This window comes from Watersipora subatra, chromosome 8 (genome assembly GCF_963576615.1).
Source record: "Watersipora subatra chromosome 8, tzWatSuba1.1, whole genome shotgun sequence".
Taxonomy (NCBI): domain Eukaryota; kingdom Metazoa; phylum Bryozoa; class Gymnolaemata; order Cheilostomatida; family Watersiporidae; genus Watersipora; species Watersipora subatra.
Genome location: NC_088715.1, coordinates 35,363,676 through 35,380,960, shown reverse-complemented (window position 1 = coordinate 35,380,960; position 17,285 = coordinate 35,363,676). Strand labels below are relative to the sequence as shown.

General features: G+C 34.5%; 2 pseudogenes; both read right to left on the bottom strand.

Annotated features, from left to right (window-relative positions):
* Window positions 1–5,263: 5,263 nt before the first annotated feature.
* LOC137402495 (uncharacterized) lies at window positions 5,264–6,736 on the bottom strand (annotated as a pseudogene).
* An 855-nt stretch (window positions 6,737–7,591) lies between these two features.
* LOC137402494 (uncharacterized) lies at window positions 7,592–9,154 on the bottom strand (annotated as a pseudogene).
* Window positions 9,155–17,285: the final 8,131 nt, after the last annotated feature.

Sequence of the window (17,285 nt, the reverse complement as noted above, 5' to 3'; positions counted from 1 at the left end):
TCCTAAAACTTACCCATCTGATCGGATTACACACAAATAGAAAAGTTAATTTGGCCTAAAATTGCCATTAAAACCTGACAAGCCATTTTTAATCCAAATTAAAATCGCTAAGCAAAACGCCCATGAAGCCATGCGACAGATGGTAGAACCATAAAGTCGTGCGGATTTCACGAAAAAAACGTAGACATTTCACCAGTCAATGACATTATCCAATTTTCGAAGGTTTCTGTAATAAACGTAGAAGTACTTAAAAGTAATCATATCAATTTTGCAGATTATAAAGATAACTGACATTTTGGACACATATAATGAGTACTTTCGTATTCCAACTGATTTCTAAAGTGGTAAAATTAAAGGAAATGACGATGATATTTTTTTAACGAATCTTATAAGATTATTGCAATATTTAATTATAAAAATGACTATTTGATTTTATAAGATTATTATAAGACTTATTTATAAGAATAATCATTTGAATATACAAGATTGAAGTATATAGTGACTGACAGTGGGCGATATATTACTGGTATTATTTTTATAAAGATTTTGTTGATGATACTACGGCTGTGCCCAAAATCGCGGTACTGCCAAACCAGTTTTAATATCTGCAAATTTAAGTAATAAGCCTACATTTTTTTTTATAAATTTACAGCTATGACAACCGGCTGAAATCTTTAAATTCAGCATAATTTTTTAGATATAAATACCGAAATTTAGATAAATATCACCACTTCTCGATAATGGTTGCTGTGACGTTTGAAATGTAAACAAAATTGTGCATGGGTTTTCGTTTCTCAAACTTTAACACCAGTTTTCTAAGAACTATGTTTTCGCAGTAATGGTAAACATGCATTCAGTTTATTGGCAATACAATTTACTGCAATTAAGCTGGAATCAACTTTTTTGCAAAATAGCTGAGAATTTTCTCCTTCTGCTAGTGTAGATAAATCTAAATCTCACACACCCGACCTAACCATAGTTTCTGTGACATGATCCATTTTTTTATTTTCCTCCAGTTTGCAAAATACTTCCAGACACATGTAAATTCTAATGCTTGCTTTCTGTTACAGATACTGTCAAAACCATTCTACATTCAACACAACCAACTTTCAAACTGTGTATATTACACAGCAGCTTGCCATTTTACTTCTAATATTGCATATTTTCCATTGCAGGGGAGAGATATAAACACAATATTTTCCTTTAATTATAGCTGTTTGTTGAACATAATAACACCCAGTACATTACAGCTACCATTGCGGCTACCATTGCACTTTTCCAATTGCCCCGCAGTGCCGTTTGACTGCTAATATTACATTTCTCAACCAGCAGTACCCTTTCTTTTTTTATTATCACTTTGGTCATGGGCTGTATGACAGGAGAATTTCTAGTTTTATCAATAGATGAGTCCACACAAATTATGGTGAGTGCTTTTTTGATTTTTAGATAGACGCGCATTCCTTATGAGTAAAGTTTCTTGGGCCATCTTAGTGTCATCTACCTCCAGTTCATATTTTAGCTGCTTCCTGGCAACAGTTGCTTCTCTGTTCAACAGTTAGCAGTTAGCTAATTCGAGTCACATCACTATCCACTGTTGTCACATCCTCCAGATGTAGCCCCTATTTTGAGGATTGCTCATAAATTTGCACTAGATTATGTTTTTGCATGATGTCAGTCGTCATAGTAAGTCAGAGTTCAAGGTCAATATAATTTATTTTTCATAATATTACTCAATTAGAAATAGTCAAAACAATGATTGCATGTGTTGAATAGGTGAGATGAAAGAGGAGATAACCCACCCAATATTTGCCAAGTTACCTGACAAGGACAATATATTGGATTTATGTATTAGATCAGATGGTAGAGTTCTCTGGGCAGCTGCTAGGGCACAAGGATTGCTAAGATTTGATATTACTTATATATAAGATATGCTGAAATGTATTGTTTTTCAATGTTTTATTATGTTTTATTGAGTCATTTTATCTATTTGTCTCAATATTCATAGGGAAGCAGAAGACCTGACATCTTGACGTTCAATATACATAGATTATTGACTGTATTATATCTTATATTCTTTTCTTCTTTTTTGCTATTCACAAATATTGAAATAGGTTTTTCAAATGATTTTTTAATTTTTTATGCTGTATTTCTTTGAACTGGGTCCAGTGATGTTTCTTAACAATTTTTAAGGCTTATAGGCGCAATACTTCTGCAAAAAAAATTTATTTCATATATAAAGTCTGACACAGCTTAGCTGTAACAATGCTTCCTGTACACAGGCAATATGGGTCATCATGCCAATGAATCACATGCTATAAACTAACCCAAATATTGACAATGTTGTTGAAAACAGAAGCTGATATCCATGATCTGTTGTTACAGAAAAACACAGACTGTTGATAATATATAAGAAATACTCTCTGTCATACAAACTTTATTGTTTTATATTGTCAACTATAGTCAGCATTTGGAGTTGTCAGACTTAAATTTGCTGCTGAAGTTATAAACATAATTATTTTTGTATTTCCTAATTAGGCATCTCATTACACTAAAATATGCGCTATTCAAGCAGCAAAGTGGTGGCACGAATGTGAGAGAAAATGTCAAGGTAATCTATATGTTTATATATATATATATATATATAAATTAGAAAATTAAATAGTTCACATATCTTTTCAGCTACTGACAGTTACCTGCTAGTGCATTCTTCAGGCTGTAGACTTCAACTGGAACAAGGTGGTGACTTTTCAAACATCCCATTATTTCACATGATTGGTGGATTTTGTCGCGCTATGATTAACTCATTACTAAATTTGCAGAGAAGATAACTCTTAGAATGAGGGCAGGATGAGGCAATTTCTGTTCTTTTATTAAGTGTTGACATGTCAGGTATTTCAAATGATGTAATACTTTTTAGAAATCCATAATTTGCACCTTTTCCTTAAGTTACTGTAAGGTTTAGCGCGTTTTAGTATAGCCCACTCAAATTTGAAGTTAATGTTTCGGTCTTTCAGTGCCCATATGTGTTTGGTCAGTTTTGTAGCATTTGTTTTTGAGCTATTGTTTATACTGCTTTTATGGTTACCTTATCTAGTTTTATAGTCGGTTTCACAAAGTCCAACGTAGGTCTCAGCAGTGTTGCTGTCTATTCTTGTCACTTGTGCTTAGTACACTATGTTCTTCTAAAGGCCATTTTGGTTTAGCGGATAGTCTGATTTTGTTCTGCAGTTGCATTTTTAGATTTTGGTAGGTGCGGATTTGAAAGTAGCTTTTGTTATGGCATTCCATTTTGTTTTTGATGTTAGGCATAGTAGAGTAGCTCAATTGTAGGGTATTTTTGTTAAATTTTCTATGTAGAGGATTTGTCTTTCGGAAGCAACTGTTTATCAAAGTCCGGAATCTTTTTCCTACACTAGTTTTTCACTTAAAAAAAAGATGAGTAAACTATTTAATTTTTTAATTTATATATATGTACATGTATATATAAATATATATATATATATATATATATCAGCCTAAATTTTAAAGCCTGAAGAATGCACTAGCAAGAAACTGTCATTAGCTTAAAAAAAAATAAGCGAACTATTTGACTTCGAAATTATATATATATCTATATGTATATATATATATAAATAAATAACTAGAGTGTTGAAATAGGTTAATTTTACTTATCTTTCTTCCAGATTGATGTTTTACTCTGGGCTCACGACAGGTTTGTTTCGTGCTGGTGCACTCTTCAGATGACTTGTGTTAAATTGCAGGTGGGATTGCCTCTCCTGGTGTTGTTGGTGGTGTTTGTAGCTCTGCCTCCGCCTGGATTGTATTGGCTAAGTAGGTATTTCTTTGAGTGTCGGCATGTGTTGTTTATTTCATTTATTTTGTTTAAGGTGGCTGTTTCTTGCCGGCAAGTGATGTAATACTTTTCACTAAAGCACAGATGGCATTTTTTTGTTTGGTTTGAAGAAGGTCTAGCTTTTTGCATAATTTTTCACTCAATCCTGTAGCTTGTATTGTCATTCCTAAGTTTTCAGATGTGTTTACTAAGTTCTGCGCTGTTATATTTGTCACTGTGTGTGAAAGAAACCCTGTGGTTTCTAAATCTAGATTTGAAGTCGATTGTGCATAGTCCTATGTAGGTGCTCTCGGTGCCCTTATCTTCTTTTGTCACTATAGCCTGGTATATTATGTTCGTAGTTCAGCAGTTTCCATCTAGTGAGCAGTTGTTCTTTACTCTACAGTTGCAGGCCCTATTTGTAGTTGTGCTCTGTTGGTTGCTCAACAAGCATATGTTATGTGAATCTATGTGCTGCTTCATGTTTGGCATGCAAGAGTAGCTGAGTTTTAGTGTGTATCTGTTAAATACTTTGTGCAGTGAATGAGTAGGTGGGAAGCATGCATCTAAAATGTTTATAAATTTTCTGCCTATGTTAGTCGGTACGTCGACGTTAAAAGGTGGATTGTAGCATGTTACGTGTCACTCACGCTGTCTCCTGTTAGTTGCTGGCTGAGTCGGGTTGTGTTTGTATTTTAGTGTGTGGTTATAACTGTGATATTCTTCTAGTAATATTGTACCAGTTTTTGTGTTATCAGATTCAACTGTATTCCCGCTCTCTAACATAAAACTGAATAATATGGTCAAAGCTGTAGGGTTAAACGCAGGCGTAGTCAAGGCTAAAGTGAGTATAATAGCTCTATAAACATAAATGTGGGAAAGTCAGTGTTTATACAAACATTGCGTAGTATGCTATTGCTATGATAAAATAACATCACCAATGTCAACATACAACATCCCTTTCCATCTTTAATTGAATTCAGTGCACCAGTATTGAATATGCATATACCACTGAGCGTTACACAAGCTAGGATACAGCAAATAGCTACCACAGGCACCAAAGAGAAAGCAGCAAGCAATGCCAGCCCCACAGCACAACCACAAGTCAAATCAAAACCCAAAACTCAATGACGCAATGCTCAAGCTACCAAGAAACACCCAGCTTGATGCACAGTTCACCCAGAATTCCAAAACTATCTCATACCGAGACTGCTTATATGTAGATATTTGCTCAATGATAACAACTTGTGACAACATATGACGGGCTAATACAAAAGACTAATATGAATACCCAGATTTTCTCTTTTTTTTCTTTTTCACTTTTTACTTCTACACCACACCCCTATCCCTACAAGAATAATATGACTAGCACTACTTTCTATTCTTACTCAATTAAATTCACCAAAAAGGACAACACTGGCTAATCAATGACTAATAGGATTTCCATACTGCAAATGGCATATTCTGCACCCTAGGTGGCCTGATTGGCAAATCAAACTTAGCACTCTGACCTTCTTCTGGTGCTGCTGAGTTGCCACTTTTATCTGGAATATTACCTGCATTATCAGCAGTACCTACACCACTCGAAGCTAAACTCGTATCAACTGAAGAACCATTGTTAGAAACACCTAGACTACCCCGCTGAACAAATCGTTTAACTTCAGAAACATTTCTACGCATTCTTTTTTCCTCGGAGCTCTCTGCTACTACTTCTGAACCATGCTTTTCTACAACCTTTTGTTCCAGTGGATGAAATGTAAAACTAAGCTTGTCAGTCTTGGCCTGCCTTACCAAAACATTATCTCCTACAATTATGTCATCCTGTGACCGACCTTCATCTGTAAGAGTCCTACTTTTCTCCTGAGCCAGTGCTTGATGATCCCGCAGTTCACCATCCAGAGATTCCTGTCTCTCTAGGCAGGGCAATTTTGTCCTCATTGGTCTTCCCATCATTAGTTCACCTGGAGCTACACCAGTAACTGTATGATGCATGGAACGATATGCTAACAGAAACTTTCTAAGCTCAGCTTTGTATTCCTTACCGGACATATGTGCTATTTTGAGACTTTTTAACAGGCTCCTGTTCTGTCTTTCCACTTCTCCATTAGCAGCAGACCACATAGGGGTAGTTGATAACCAATAAATGCCAGAATTTTGCAAAAACTCTTGAAACTCACTGCTGACAATTTGTGGACCATTATCAGTTCTGACACTTAAAGGAACACCCCAACGGCATATTATGGAATCCAGAGCTGCAGTGATTTTATCTGATTGAGTAGACTTCAAAAAACACACTTCAAAGTAACGACTGTAGTAGTCGACTACTACAAACACACTTTCTCGATTAGGCAAAGGTCCCAAAATGTCACAGGCTATATGCTCTCATGGACAATCAGGCATTTTAGTAGATAACATAGGAGGAGGTTTTGAAGGTGCACTAACCACTTGGCACTCATGGCACTCTCGACATTTAACTTCTGCCTCTTTGTCCATTCCTGGCCACCATAACTTAGATTGAAGTAGATGTTTAGTCTTTTTTATTCTTTTCTGACCTTTGTGTGCCAACTCCACAGCCTTTGCTCACAGCACCAATGGCATGACTATATTGTTGCCTCTCATGACAACGCCTTCAACATCACTCAACTATGTGTACACTGACCTGTAAGCTGATAAACAAGTAGACCACTTTCCATTTAACAAAGCATATCTCACTAGTTTCATCTCAGAACAGTCATTAGATGCCTTCTTGACCTCATCAAATGACATTGCTTTTGGAACTGACAACTTAGCCACCGTATGTACATATTCATCAGCAACACTAGCCACATTCCTGATGCAATCCGGACTAGCAGAAAGCCTTGACAATGGGTCAACTATGTTTTCCTGGCTTGTATACCACTTCATAATCAAACCCCATCAGTCTCAACACCCATTGCTCAATGCAAGCAGAAGGCAGAGTTTGTACTTTATTGAAGATAAACTGCAGTGGATGATGATCAGTGACAAAACAAAACTGCAAGCTAATGAGATACATTGCAAAATGCTCACAGCCCCACACAATAGCTAATGCTTCTCTCTCTGTCTGAGAATAGCGCCGTTTTACAGATGATAAGCTTCGATGCCCATAAGCTATTACACGCTCCACACCAGCTATCTTCTGACTTGAAATGCAACCCAGCCCAAATGGACTGACATCAACTGTAACAGTAGTTTCAGCATTAGGGTCAAAATATGCTAGTGTCTCTGTTTTTGACATCAAGGCCTTTATGCCTTCAAAAGCAGACTTCTGTCCATTACTCCACAGAAATTGAACCCGTTTCTTAGTTAGCCGATGCAACGGCTCAGCCAAAGTCAACAAGTTCGGAAGAAATATACCAACAAAGTTTACCAACCCAAGAAAACTTCGTAATTTGAGGCATATTTAGGTTCCCTAGCACTCACAATAGAGCTCACTTTCTTGGGACAAGGGGAAACACCATCAGCGGAATTCTGGAATCCTACAAAGTCTATTTTGGTCATCCAAAGACACACTTGGATGCGTTTAACGTCAGACCTAGACCACTCATTGGCTTTTTGAACTCAGCTAAGCGTTCATCATGCTCTACACCATTCTTACCAAATATCACAATGTCATCTGCATTTCTGGATTCGGTACTGAACCAGTTCCGGTGCTGAAGCTATCCCAAACATTAGTCTCTTATACCAATAAAGACCAATTGGGGTAATGAAAGTTGTAATATCTCTAGAGTGAAGATCCAGTTAGAATTGATGAAACGCTTGTTTCAAATCAGCCTTACTAAAATGCTGGGCACCGATCAAATTGTACAGCAACTCTTTTACTGTAGGTATTGGGTGCCTCTCTCTTCTAATAATTCTTTGCTCTAGCAACTCATCTAGTTTGACTTTTGTGAGCTCACGAGGGCCAAATGGCAGGCGTCTTACAGGCTGAGCCACTGGTGAAACACTCAGATCAATGCGCAATGAAACCCGAAAATCTCTCAGCAACCCAACACCCTCAAAGCATTCCGGAAAGCGATCAACCCATGAATGAAGTTCAGGACCCACCTCACCTAGAGCCTCACTCCCAGCATCCCTAGCCACCACCGGTCCAACCCTAAGTAAGTCCAACAACTCAGAAGTATGTCTGCTTAACAAAGTAGTAGCCCTACCATTAATGACGTAAAATACAGTATCTGCAAGTTTGTTAGTATCAGGCATAAAAACATGAACATGAGTTTCACCAATCAGACCTATGCATGCAGATCTGTTACCATAGGCAAAGTCTTTTAGTTGGCTTAGTTACTGAACAGTTAATAGAATCAGCAGTGTATTTGTCCATCAATTTGCAGGGAGCTCCAGAATCAATCAAAGCAGGTACATCTGACCCATTGAGTCTTAGTATTGTCCTTGCTGACTTGTTAGGATATAGATTAAACACCTCACCATAGTAGTTGTCTCCCTCATCAGCCGACATCTCGCTACTAATTGTAAGTAGAGCATCCACATCAGCCTCCTGCGCATTGTTTGTAAAGTCCAAACTGTCCACAACAGCTGCTTGTGTAGTAGACTTGCTGCTCTTATCACAGTACTTCGAGCCTTTGAAGTGCCCTTTTCCTCCACACTCATTACACCGTTGCTCTCGTGCTGTGGCCAAATGTTTGGTCGACTTGCATCTATAACAGGCACGACTGTCTTTTGTTTGTGTCTTATAGCACATTCCACTAGTGCCGCTAACCCTGTTAACCGGTTCACCCTCTCTCTTAGTACCATGACCGACATTAGCCTCTACATCACTCGTCTGCCGCAAAACAGCCTTTCCAGTTTGGGATATTGCTATAACATTGGCCAATGTGAGCGCCGAGCCTTTATCCAAAAGTTTCATTCTAAGCCTATTACTACGGCATTTCTCTATGACTTGGTCTCTATCGACTTTTTCAGTTTCTTCAAACTCACAGGTAACAGCCAATTGGCGTAATCTGTTCACATAACTAGTAATCGTCTCTCCTTCATTTACTTCAGTGCGACGAAAAACTGACCTTTCATACGGTACGTTCGTTTTTGGTTCAAAGTACCTGTCTGAAGATGCCATTGCCCTGACATGAACATTTTCATCTTCAGTCTCTTCAGGCAAGACGTCGAATATGTCTTGAACTTCCCCTCCTGAAAGAACCATCAGCATCGCTTTCTTCTGTGCATTATTAGCAATCCCCTAGCTGCCACAAAGTACTCAAAGGACCGTTTCCACTTCCTCCATCTTGACCCAACAGTCAAAGGGTTCACAGCTACACCAAATGGCTTAATATGAGCAGAACTATAATCCATCACGAGTCTTTGCAATTAAGTAACCGGAATGATAAAAATCAACTGCAAACTCACAGTCACCTCACTAATACATCCTCGTCACCATTGTAATATTCTTCTAGTAATATTGCACCAGTTTATGTGTTATCAAGATTCAACTGTATTCTCTGCTCTCTAGCATAAAACTGAATAATATGGTCAAAGCTTTACTGTTAAACGCAAGCATATTCAAGGCAAATGTTAGTATAATAGCTCTATAAACATAACTGTGGGAAAGTCAGTGTTTATACAAACATTGCGTAGTATGATATTGCTATGAGAAAATAACATCATCAATGTCAACATACAACATCAACCATTGTCATTGAGTGCTTTTTGGTAAGGGGGTGCTGCTTTGCTAAATTCATGCTCTTTACTGGATAGTGTAGTTAGTCGCAAATTAATGTTGTGTGGTAGATTTGTATTACAGTAACTGGGTGGGTACTGCTTTTGTGAACATATAGTGTTGTGTTGCTATGTTCGGCATTGGGTGAGTTGGTGTTTGCATTCAGGTTGAAGGTTACATCAAGGAAATTTACATACTTTTTATTAGCTTCAATGGTTAATTTCAGTTGGTGCTGATTAAATATTTTGCATATAAATTTCTTTAGTTGTTTAATTTTTGTGGGCAGGATGTGCTGATAGCTAATCCATTGTCTCTGTATAGTCCGATGGTTTTTCAAAGCTGGCTGGGTAGCAGCGACAACATGTATGTGCCCACTAATTCACATGTTTCCGCTCCGTCAAAGCTACCCATTGTTACACCTATGTCAAAGGTCTTGTCGCTAGAAGATTTTTTTATCCACGTTTGGTCATTGTGTACTAGTATGGAGTTTTTGGCGTGAAGGATTATTTGCTTGTCTTGGTCAGTAATTTTGGCATAGTTTCTAGCAAAGTCTAGTGCTTGTTTGAGTAATTATGGCGTTATAGATGGGTAAAAGTCTTTTACCCATCTATAACCCATTTCAATCGGCTGCTCTGACAATGGAGCATCGCAGTAATTATGAGGGAACTGACTGGCACATGAAACCTGGAAATGCTGGAATGTAAGAACAACGGTAATCACAGTAGTCATTGGGGCACTGGGCGCAATAACACCGGCAGATAAAATGTGGTTTGCCCAAATACCGACAACAATAAACTCAGGTGAGTTGCAGAAAAGTGCGCTATTGGGAAGAGCTAAGATCTTTAGGCGAATGCTCAAACTCCCAGATCTCTTGTAGGAGACCCGAATTAGAACAGAAATTACCACCCATACGGGTTAACCGGCGTGAGGAAACAATTATATATATATATAAGATATATATATATACTAGAAATTCCACTGTCATACAGCCCACGATCAAAATAATATTGGAAAAAAGAAAAGGGTACTGATGGTTGAGAAATGCAATATTAGCAGCCAAATAGGATAACTGCAATGGTAGCTGTAATGTACTGGGTGTGGGTGTTATTATACACCACAAATAGCAATAATGAAAGGAAAAGATTATATGTTTATATATCTCCTCCTGCAAAAAGAGAATTGCAATATTGGCCAATATTAGAAGTAAAATGCACTGATATTATTAGAATAACTAATATTATTTATATAGTAAAAATATAAAAACAAAGCACAACTTTTTTACATTTCAAAACGGCATAGCTAACAATATCACGAAGTTGTGATATTTATATAGATTTTTAGAAAATGTGTACTACGTAGTCGTTGTTCCGTAGTCATCCAAACTTATAATTAGTTATTGTAATAATCTCCAAGAAATGTTAAAAAATATCATCGCCATTTGCTTTACTGACACTGCGTTGGACATCAGTTAGAATGCGAAAGTATTAAAAGATGTTGGCAAGTGCAACTGAAAATGAAAAAAATGAAATCGGCAAGAATGAAACGATATCTGTACTCCTATGTTAATTGCCAAAACCTTCGGCAATTCGACAATGCTATAGACTGGTGAAAAGTGCACGTTTTTTTTCATGAAATGTGCAAGACTATTGTTCTATTCTCTGTCGCCCGGCGTTTCAATTTCCGGTCTTAACTTTTGTTAATCCAAGCTTTTCAAGCGTTTTTGCGGCGACTTTCATCAAAAAAAATCTATCTATTGGTGTATAATCCGATCAGATGGGTTAGTTTTAGGAATTTGCGGTAACCTTTCAAAGGCTTAGTAACATATTTAAATAGGTTTATATGCGTTTTGTATCATTATTATACTTAAACGACTTTACTGAAAAATAGTTAAATTTGTTAATAGGATTTCGTTGCAAGGGTTTGGTGACGGCCGTTAGCGGATAATTCTTCGGGAGTTGTGTGCACATGTGCATTTATCATAATTCTCCCAATCAATCGTTTCACTCTTGTTTGGTCGTGGGATTAATTCAAGCTGTAGACCTAAACTACTGTACGTAATTTAAATAACAACAGCAATAATGAAATATGTTTATTATATATCTTATTATATTGAAATGCAATATTAAAAGTAAATGGCAAGCTGCCGTGTAATATACAATTTGAAAGTTGGTTGTTGGTTAAAATAAATATTAATTCAAGCTGTAGACCTAAACAACTGTAAGTAATTAAACTAACAACAGCAATAATGAAATATGTTTATTATATCTCTGAAATGCAATATTAAAAGTAAAATATATTGTAATATACAGTTTGAAAGTTGGTTGTGTTGAATGTAGAACAGTTTTGACAGTGATATGTAACATAAATAAATATTAATAAAATAAATATTTAACTATCTCAAACTTATGTTTTGCAATAATAAAATAAATATTAATTCAAGCTGTAGACCTAACCTACTGTACGTAATTTAACTAACAACAGCAATAATGAAATATGTTTATTATAGCTCTGAAATGCAATATTACAAATAAAATATATTGTAATATACAGTTTGAAAGTTGGTTGTGATGAATGCAGAACAGTTTTGACAACGATATGTAACAGAAATAAAGATTAATAAAATAAATATTTAACTATTTCAAACTTATGTTTTACAATAATAAAATAAATATTAATTCAAGCTGTAGACCTAACCTACTGTACATAATTTAACTAACAACAACAATGCCAACAATAAAGAAATATGTTTTTTATATCTCTGAAATGCAATATTAAAAGTTGAACGGCAAACTGATGTGTAATATATAGTTTGAAAGTTGGTTGTGTTGTGATGAATGTAGAATGGTTTTGACAGCGATATGTAACAGAGAGCAAGCGTTGGCATTTACGCGTCTGGAAGTTTTATGCAAACTGGAGGGAAATAAAAAAATATTATTGTCATAAAAGGGCGTTGTAGTAACGCCCTACCTTGTAGATAAGATGTAAAGAAATCTGGCTGATGTTCTAGATAATTTGAAAAACCTTCGGTAATTGGACAAAAACGTAGGCTGATAGACTGTGTACCACATTTTCGTACCTGTAAATCGGTCTAAGCCTCAAACAGTACACAGTAAACAGTTCTGCTATCTGTCGCACGGCTTTATTGGCGTTTTGTAGGTCGGTCGAAACTTTTAATAAACCAAGCTGTTCAAGCGTCTATTTATGTATAATCCGATCAGATGGGTTAGTTTTAGGAATTTGCGGTAACCTTTCAAAGGCTTGGTAACATATCTAAATAGGTTTAAATGCGTTTTGTATCATTATTATACTTAAACGACTTTACTGAAAAATAGTTAAATTTGTTGAAAGGATTTTGTTGCAAGGGTTTGGTGACGGCAGTTAACGGATAATTTTTCGAGAGTTGTGTGCACATGTGCATTTATCATAATTCTCCCAATCAATCTTTTCACTCTTGTTTGGTCGTGGGATAATCTATATATATATAGCTATATATATACTAGCTGTACTACCCGGCGTTGCCCGAGTAATAAAAAAGTATTTAGACAAAAAAAGGATTTGTATTTAACATATAACGTTTCCCATTCCTATTTTCAAACTACATATCGCAATTGAAGTGTGTCGTGTAGTTGAAATAAATGAAGAGAAAAATAAAAGCAATATATATATAATATAAATAATATATATATACTCAAAATAATACATACATATACATTTAAAATAATATATATATAAAATTGAAGAGATCTTATGAAAAGGTAGAATGATTTTATTACCATCTTTTTATTATTATTGTAATAAAATCATTTCACCATTTCATAAGGTCTCTTCAATTTTACAGATAGCTCAGCGTATGCTTTGAGCACTCTACAGCTCATGCTGGTACCAAAATTATATACATATATATATATATATACAGATATACACTGCATATACAGTTTATTTATATATATATGTTTAAGTGTATTCATAAATATATATATACATTGTATATATATAACCTGATATAGTTCTAAACTTATTTTTTCTCAACGATGCAGACTATGTTGCAGTCCGACTGTCCCGGTGTCGTCCCATGGCTTGACACGCGTCTCTTTAACAACTTCCTGTATTACTTTCACAGATTTCTGTCCGACTTTACCTACTTTCTGTTTTACTTTAACTGTTTCATGTCTTACTTTAGGAAAACCCGTGCGTTTCTTCATTTACTTCCTGTTTTGTTTTTACAAATTTTTGTTGTGGTTTACCAACTTCCAGTCTTACATATATGCTTACTTCCTGTTTTGCCTTCCGAACTTTTTTTGTTTTCTTTACTTCCTGTCATGCTTTATTAGGTTTCTGTTTTGCTTTACGTACTTCTGCCTTATTTTTACATGTTCCTATCATCTTTACCATTTTTCTTTTAACATCAAGGTTTTGTGTGCGGCAAAATCCTCTCGTTAGTAAAGTATTGAATTTGCTTTTAAATCTTCTCGTCTTACAAGTTTTCATTGTCAAGATGCTGTCCCAATGCAAGTCTTTGTTAACTAAATAGAGTGAAAATTAATATATGAGTTAATTATAAGCTTACTTTGCTAAAACAGAAGTGAAAGATCTACTTCATTTTGTTTTCTTAGTTTGTTTTAATTGTATCAGTATCAAATATTTTTTTATGGCAACCATTGTAGAAGAAAAGACTTTCTTTAGTGATTACTTAATAATTATTTTGCATCTAAACACCTTTACTGTTGTTTTTTTTTCTAAATTTATTTGAATTACGCAAAACAATTTTTTATGGCAGCTTTGAGTTTAGATTTTCATCAAATGAATATTGTGTACAACAATCAAAATTTTTAGATATTATACATCGTATAAAATTGTAAAGATCAATATACCTTCACCAGCCACTTGGTACTAGGAAACTTTTAAAATTAGTATAAATATATATATTTAGATTAGCTTAAGCTACCAAGACCCATTGCTAAGGAAATCTAGCCAATTGAAACTACACTATCTGCTAATGTTTATAAGTTGTTTTAATTCTTAAACAAATGTGTAGAACAAGTACTCAAGTAGTAATAAGTCTTTCTCAACAATCTGACTCAAGTAGTAATAAGTTTTTCTCAACAATCTGACTCAAGTAGTAATAAGTCTTTCTCAACAATCTGTTTTAACTGTGCATTCAGTTTTCAAATATTTAAATTATGCATTGCCCAAACACACACAGAATTAAACACTTTTCTTTAATAATTCAAATAGTAAATGTCGTATACATGAAATTTAAATAAATTTTCTGTGCAAAAAGAATTTTTATTATCGGTGCAAAGCTAAACATTCACTTAATCTGAAATATATGTAAATGATCAGTTTTGTTTAAGCTTTGTTTCGTAAGCTTTGTAAACAAGAAACCAATGATGTGGAACATCTTAAATGATGTGGTTTATAAGCCGAGAACCAATGGTACGGAAGCTATTTTGGTATTTTGTAGAGGAAACACTGTTTCATTCGCTCAGCTTAAAAATCAGTGGAAGGTATATATGTATATATATATATATATATATATATATATATATATATATATATATGTATATATATGTATATATATATATATATATTTTATATATCACCATGTATATATATAGATGTATATATTATATATAATAGGTTCTATATAATATATATACATAAATTTTATATATTACATTGTATATATATATAGATGTATATATATAATAGGTTCTATATAATATATATATAATATATATAATAAATATATATTATGAAGTTGCTTCACACTTTATATGTATATATTATATATAAATATAATATATATATAGATAACTTCAATGATATCAATATATTAGTGAACTAACAGTTAGTAATAATAAGATGCACATGTAAAATATATCTATCTCACTTAGAATCGCCTGCAAATAATCCTAAGTTCCAATATGTTTTTTTTTCATCCTTTCAACTGTCAGATATAATTATTAATCCAGAGTGTTTCCTATTCTTTATGTTTGCTATTAATAACAATCAGTATTACTTTCAGGTAACAAACATTGTAATGTAAGGAGTTCTAAACAATAAACTTAATTTCATATCTAGTATAACATCTTGGCTCAGCACTGCTAGCTTGTGTGCTTTAATTAACTTTTTTTATTTCCATCCAACTGCTCGATAACTTTTACTTTTGCTGCCACTGCTGCTGACACAGTTTATCGGTATTGCAGTATAAATTGATGTAATGTGATTGAATGATTTAGTATTAAAATTGGCTAAAAATAGGAATAAAACTGGACATATAATGGTTGATAGTAGGAGTGACTGCAGCAGGTTGGTGCTCTTGCTGCTAACATCGCAACAAATGTGAATTAGATTCGGTAGTTAATTATGTTAAGTAAGCATAGCGCTGAAACCTTTTTAGTAGTGTATTGACCTACGCACCCTTCTATTTTAATCTCAAGACATCACATGAATTGGGTTTATTGTATATTGCTTTTACATCAACTGCCTGACGTATTAATATAAATTGGCACAATTGCAAACCAATTTCAACAACATAAGCGAAGCATGATTATAACCCATGTTCTGTGTATCACAGTTGAATTGTTAGCTCACTATGATACAGCAATAATGACTGTTCAACCTCAATAGAATTAATAGCATAGCAACATTGTCACTTTTGCTACAAAAGAGAAGCACAATAAAAGAAAACCAATCGAGAATTCAGATATTCATTAAATTCGTTACAAAAGCTGCAAGCATAGAGACATGCCTCGTCAGAGCAAACAGCTAATAACTATAACCATCTGTTATATTAGGTATAGGTTATTAGGTATAATATGTAGGTATTATATGGTATTATTAGGTATTAATTATGTTTGGTATAAGCGGAGCGCTTAAACCTATTTAACATTATCTAACATAGTGTAGAGGGTCTAGAGGGTTCTAAACAAAATAACAACTGTAATATTTAGCAAATTAAATCAAAAGAAGTTCAGTTATTTAGAAAGGGGTAAAGCTCAGAGTTGCTTGGATTTACATTTTGCAATGAACTCAGATGTATAAGGTCTCTTGATATCCACTTTAAGAATACCATCTTTGAGAGCCTGACAATGAATCAATTGTAAGACTTACCAAGTTTTTCTTGCCACCATAAGTATATCAGTTCAGTTATATAAATAATTCATATGATACTTCTTCTCACAGAAGTTCATTTTAATCATCTGTTGTTTGTTATCACTACATACTCATCACTCAATATAGTTGTAATCAGCATTATATATCTTCAATACTTGTACTCTCTGAAACAAGTTTTTGTGTGGTGTTACAAAGTAATCTGTCGTTGGTTTCATGGTTAGCTATGTCGTTTGGTTTTGTTTCGGTACTATGTAGAAACACTGCTCATGACTTTTCATGAACTGCAAACCAGCGACTAAACAAATTATAACTATTCCTTTTTTGTATTACATAATTGAGCACTCAGAAACACTTAACACGTCATATTTGGAGTCATCACAACAACATCAACTGTGAGTAAACAACCAAACTTATTTCATGATGACAATTATATAAACCCACATCATTAGATTTTTAACTTGTTAATTGATGGATTCTGAGTGATACTGAAATGAACAGAAAACTATACAATGTTTTATTTATACCGTTGTGACATTTGCCTAAACAGTTTTACATTTTCAGAACAGGGTTAGAATAAAATTTCTTTAAATAAGGAAAAAGACCAAATAGAATGGGCAGGTAAAGATAATTAGAGGCAACTGATACAGA